Below are 6,000 nucleotides of genomic sequence, written 5' to 3'. Positions count from 1 at the left end.
AAAGTAAAGGGGAGAGAAAAAAAATTAAAATTAAAACAAATAATAGTAATAATTGTAGGTATGGCCAGGTGGAGCAATGGACGAAGCACCAGCCCTGGAGCCACGAGCACCTGAGTCCATATCCAGCCTCGTAAACCCAACAATCACCCAGCCATGTGACATGCAAGCCACCCGATCCCCACTGCCCTGCAAAAACCAAAAAGAAGGAAAAAAATGACCCAAAATAAAATAAAATAGTAATGATAGTAGGGGTGGCTGGGTGGCAGACAGAGCATTGGCCCTTGAGCCAGGAGCACCTGGGTCCAAATCTGGCCCCAGACACCCAAAGATCACCCTGCTATGTGGCCCCAGGCAGGCCACCCAGCCCCACTTGCCCTGCACCCTCCCCCAAATAATAATAACAAAAAATGTGCTTCAGTCTTTGTTCCAACACCAACAACTCTGTCAAGGGTGGATCACATTCTTTATGATAAGTCCATCACAAAAGTTACTTCCATATTTTTCCAACATTGCCATTGCTAATGGCAACTCCCTCCTTCCTTATTTCTCCACTACCATGTACTATATTTTCTCTCTCCTTTCACTCTGACTCTGCTGTAGGGTTGCTGAGTGGCGCAGCAGACAGATCCCTGGTCCTGGGGCCAAGAAGCCCTGAGCCCCCATACCACCCCTTAGGCCCAGAATCCACCTGGCCCTATGGTCCTGGGCAGGCCATCCAATCCCAGCCCCTTGCAAGAAGTAAAAAAGAAAATGTGTTATATCTGACCACTCTCCCCCCATGGTCCATCCTCTCCTCCTTTATTCACATCCCCACCCCTTCCCCCTGCTCCCCCCCTCCTTCTTACTCCAGTTGTCTATACCCCATTGAGTATATTTGCTGTTTCCTCTCCTAGCCATCTCTGATGAGAGCAAAGGTTCCTTCATTCCCCCTTGCTTTCCCCCTTCCATATCATTTATATAGCTCATTGTAATAATAAAAAAATCTTATTATGTGAAATATCTTGGACTATTCCCCCTCTCCTTTTTCTTTCTCCCATTCCATTTCCCTTTTTTTCCTATTGACTCCATTTTTACACCATATTTTATCTTCAAATTCAGCTTTCTCCTGTGCTTCAACTATAAAAGCTCCCTCTACCTGCTCTATTAACTGAGAAGGTTCATATGATTATTATCAGTATCATTTTTCTATACATGCAGTTCAGCATCATTAAGTCCCTCATATTTCGCCCCTCTCCTCCAATCTCCATGCTTCACCTGAGTCCTGTATCCGAAGATCAAACCTTCTGTTCAGCTCTGGCCATTCCAAAAGGAACATTTGAAATTCCCCTGGTTCATTGAAAGTCCATCTTTTTCCCTGGAAGAGGACATTCAGCCTTGCTGGGTAGTTCATTCTTGGCTGCATTCTAAGCTCTTTTGCCTTCCGGTATATTGTATTCCAAGCCCTATGAGCTTCCAGTGTAGTTGCTGCTAAGTCCTGTGTGATCCTGACTGCAGCTCCATGATATTTGAACTGTGTCCTTCTGGCTGCTTGTAATATTTTCTCTTTGACTTGGGAGTTCTGGAACTTGGTTATAACATTCCTCGGGGTTGGTTTTTTGGGATCTCTTTCTCGGGGGGGATCGGTGGATTCTCTCCATTTCTATCTTGCCCTCTGCCTCTAGAATATCAGGGCAATTTTCCTGTAGTAATTCTTTGAAAATGATGTCAAGGCTCTTTTCCTGATCATGACTTTCAGATATTCCAATAATTTTCAAATTATCTTTCCTAAGTCTGTTTTCCATATCAGTAGTTTTTTCAATGAGATATTTCACATTTTCTTCTAATTTTTCATTTTTTTGGTTTTGAAGTATTGATTCCTGATTTCTGGTAAATTCATCAATCTCCCTGAATTCTATTCATTGTCTGAAGGATTTGTTCTCCCCAGAGAGTTTTCTTATCTCTTTTTCCATCTGGCCAATTCTGCTTTTTAAAGCATTCTTCTCCTCAATAACTTTTTGAACTGTTTTATCCATTTGACCTAAGCTGTTTTTTAGCATGCTGTTTTCTTCAGCATTTTTTTGGATTTCCTTGACTAAGCTGCTGACTTCATTTTCATGTTTTTCCTGCATCTCTCTTCTTTCTTTTCCCAGTTTTTCTTCCAACTCCCTCATTTGATTTTCAAAGTCTTTTTTGAGCTCTGTCATAGCCTGAGCCCAATTTCTGTTTTTCTTGGAGTCTTTAGATGTAGGAGCTTGTGCTTCCTCATCTTCAGACTGAGTATTTTGGTCCTTCTTGGGCTCATTAGCAAAATATTTCTCAATAGTCTTCTTTTTGTTTCTCTGCTTGCTCATTTTCTCAGCCTGGGCCTGGTTTGGGGTGTTTCTTTAGCTTCTATGGCACTCCCACAAGGGTCTCAGTGTGTGAGGCTCTGTCCTCCTTTCTGGTCTGTGAATGACCATAAGTGCCCCCCTCTGCCACGGGGCTGAGGTGGGGGGCCCTGCTGTTCTATTGGGGGGGGGCCTAGACTGCTATCAGGATCTGAAAGTGGTCAGAGCCCCAGAGTCCTGTTCCAGAGGCAGAGGACAGAGCTCTGCAGTTTCTCTCTTCACTCCCCTACCTCAGCTCAATGGGCTCATGCCCTGGGGGCTCCTGCTTAAGGGCTCCACCTGCTTCTGTTTCCTGGATCAGGACTGGGGAAAGACCATGCTGCTTGCTGTGTGCCCTGAGGGCTGGGCTCCACGTGCTCCCTCTGGCAGAGGTCCCCTGCTGTTCCCCCACTTTGTGACTGGTGCTCCTCGGGGTGCAGCTCAGGAGACTCCCCCCGCTGCTGTGAGCTGAGACTCCCAGCGCCCTGGGGCTGCCTCTGGGAGGCTGAGGTTCTTTGGCTCTGGCGGGCCACCCCTCTCTTATCCCTATTCTTAAAACATCTACCTCACCCCCAGTGTGCTTGCATTTAATTAAGTGACAAGACTTAATTGACTTTAAACAGTCACATACTATGATGGTGTTAGTAAGGACAGTTATTACCTAATATTTCTCCCCAAAGCCTGGAGTCACACCTTTCATTTTTGAAATAAATCATTCCTGGTCATAATGCAGTCATCTACTCATAATCTTTTCAATGTATTGTTGTGGCATCTTATATTTCATTTAATATTTTTGTGTCAATTTACAGTAAACTATCCATTAGTTTATACTTTCTCTCTCTGATTTGTTTCCCTCATTAGATAACTAGACCATATTTGAATTATAGAAGGAATTTGAGAGGATCCCCGATTTTTCTATTTTTGAGAAGTTTACGTAATACATGGAATAAAGTCTGATTTACGTGTAAATCCTTTCCCCCCCCTCCCTTTAGGAGTTCATTTATAGTTTATTCAATTTGCTTTTCTATAAATTTGTTTTGTTAATTTACATCTTTGTAGATGTTCATGCATTTCTTTTAAATTCTAGATTTGTTGACATATGTAATAGAGGGATTCGTCAATGGGGGCCTGAGTGTTTGTTTGGTCTGATTCTAGAAGTTTGTGATGGGGAAACAATTTTCTGCTTCTGATTGTATAGAATTATTCTATAACAATTCCTGTTTGCTTTCTATTTAGTGAAGTAAAAGCATTTTTATTGGCTGTTGTGTCACAATTGGGTGTGAATATAAAAGATATTAACCAGTCTTGAACTCTTTCTTTTCTGTTATTGATCAAGGCAAAGACTACTCTCACCTTCTAAGGGGGCAAAGAATGAGTACTGTATCCATCCAGGTTGGCACATAACCACGAACATATGATGAGGTTTGGTTTTTTTTTTGTTTCTTTACAACTAGCCTCTCCACCCCCCCCCCCCCACATACACACACATCTTGGAGAATGCCTTTAGGAGATGGAATGGAATAGGTAACAATTTTGTACACATCAAAATACCAAAAGAGCAAGAAGAGCTCTTCTGGTTCAGAAATGGCAATCCATATGAGGATTTACCAGCAGTAGAGCCAACCCAGACCCCAGAAATGACTTGCCTAATCCAAACCAGAAATGGATCAGCTCAGTAGGAAAGATGCCACTTCCTTTAGTAAGGGAGCAACTTGTCTAGTGATTCTGTTCCATTTGGAATTGAATTTGGTAGGGTAAAATATTTTGTAGGAGTGACTTGAATTTTAAATTGATTTTCTCCTGATACCAAGGTAGTATGGAGGACAATGTGACCTTGGTTTTTAAGGGGGGGGGTATTTTTGCTCTTTGGTTCTGGTATATTTTTACAGTGAGTATCTCTTTGTCAAAGATAACTTATCAAATGATATTAGAGAATTTATTGCTTATCAATAAATAATGTAAGTAAGATATTAACTGGTACTGGTGATTGATACTGGGGAGAACATACTGGAATAGGGTAACAAGTCAGTGGTATTAGAAGAATCCCACTATCCTTTAGGAATACCTCTAGCACCCTGAAGGGTAGATAAAATGCTGGAAATTCAATTTGCTAGTATGAGTGTGAGTTGGGTTATCTCCCAGAGTCTCTATTGGTTACACATATAACTGGGCAAAATTATTTTCAATAATTTCCTTTCATTCTTCTTCATTGTTATGATTCTTTTATTTTTGATATTCTAATTTTTTCTTTTTTAGAACAAATTTTTATAATTAATCTGTTTTATGCTTTTTTAACAACAGCTTTTAGTTTTACTAATCAATCCATTTTTTTGCTTTCAGCACTATTAACCTCTTTTTTGATTTTCATAATTTTTATTTTAATGTTTAGTAGTTGTTTTAAAATACCTATTGCATCTTTAGAATTTTGGGGGTGTTTTTGGAAATTGTGTTGTGTTGAACACAGTTTATTGATTTGTTCTGTTTCTTTCTTCCATGATGTTTCTCTTTCTCTTCAAAGTATTTAGAGACATAACATTTTCCCCTCAGGACTGCTTTGGCTGTATCCCAAATGTTTTGTTGTCATCTTTTTCCTCAATGAATATCTTATTGTATCTTTGGTTTTGGGTTTTTTTTTTTTGTTTTGTTTTAGGTTTTTGTAAGGCCATGAGGTTAACTGGCTTGCCCAAGGCCACACAGTTAGGTGATTATTAAGTGTCCCAGGCTGGATTTGAACTCAGGTACTCCTGACTCCAGGGCTGGTGCTCTATTCACTGCACCACCTAGCTGCCCCTATCCTATTGTTTCTATGATTTTTCTTTTTCTGTTAGGAATTGTTCTTTAATCCATAAATTCTTTAAGATTAAATTACTTAGTCTCCAAACAATTTTTAATGTTTTGAAAAAAATGTATATGTTTTTCCAACTACATGCAATGGTAGTTTATATCAATCATTTTTTTTGCAAGATTTTGAGTGTTACACTTTCCTCCCTCTCTCCTTTCCCTCCCCCTGACAGAAAACAGTCTGATATAGGCTCTACATTTATAACCATGCCAAACAATAGATTCACATTAATTATTTTGTGAGAGAAGAATCAAATCCAAATAGAAGAAAGAAAACATTAGAGAGGGAAAAATGGCATAATACATAAGACAACTTTTAAAAATTGAAGATAATAAACTTTTTGATCTTCATTTAAACTCCATGGTTCCTTCTTTTGATATGGATGGTATTTTCCATCAAAAGTCTTAAAACTGTCCTTGATTATTGTACTGCTGAAATGAACAACTTCATCATAGTTGATCATCACCCCATGTTGTTAGTGTGTATAATGTTCTCCTGGTTCTGCTCAATTCACTTAGCATCAATTCATGCAAGTTTTTCCCTGGTTTTTCTGAAATCCTGTCCCTCATGATTTCCTGTAGAATAATGGTATTCCATCACATACATATACCACAATTTGTTCATCCACTATCCAATTTATGGGCATCCTCTAAATTTCCAATTCTTTGCTACTACAAAAAGAGCTCCTAGGAATATTTTTGTACATGTGACATTTTAACCCCTTTTCATCTCTTCAGGATACAGACCCAGTAATGGTATTGCTGGATCAAAGGGTATGTACACCTTTATTAACCTTTGGGCATAATTCCAAAT

The sequence above is a fragment of the Macrotis lagotis genome, chromosome 8 (genome assembly GCF_037893015.1).
Source record: "Macrotis lagotis isolate mMagLag1 chromosome 8, bilby.v1.9.chrom.fasta, whole genome shotgun sequence".
Lineage (NCBI taxonomy): Eukaryota > Metazoa > Chordata > Mammalia > Peramelemorphia > Peramelidae > Macrotis > Macrotis lagotis.
The sequence above is the reverse complement of the archived record's forward strand: the minus strand, read 5'-3'. Positions refer to the sequence as shown.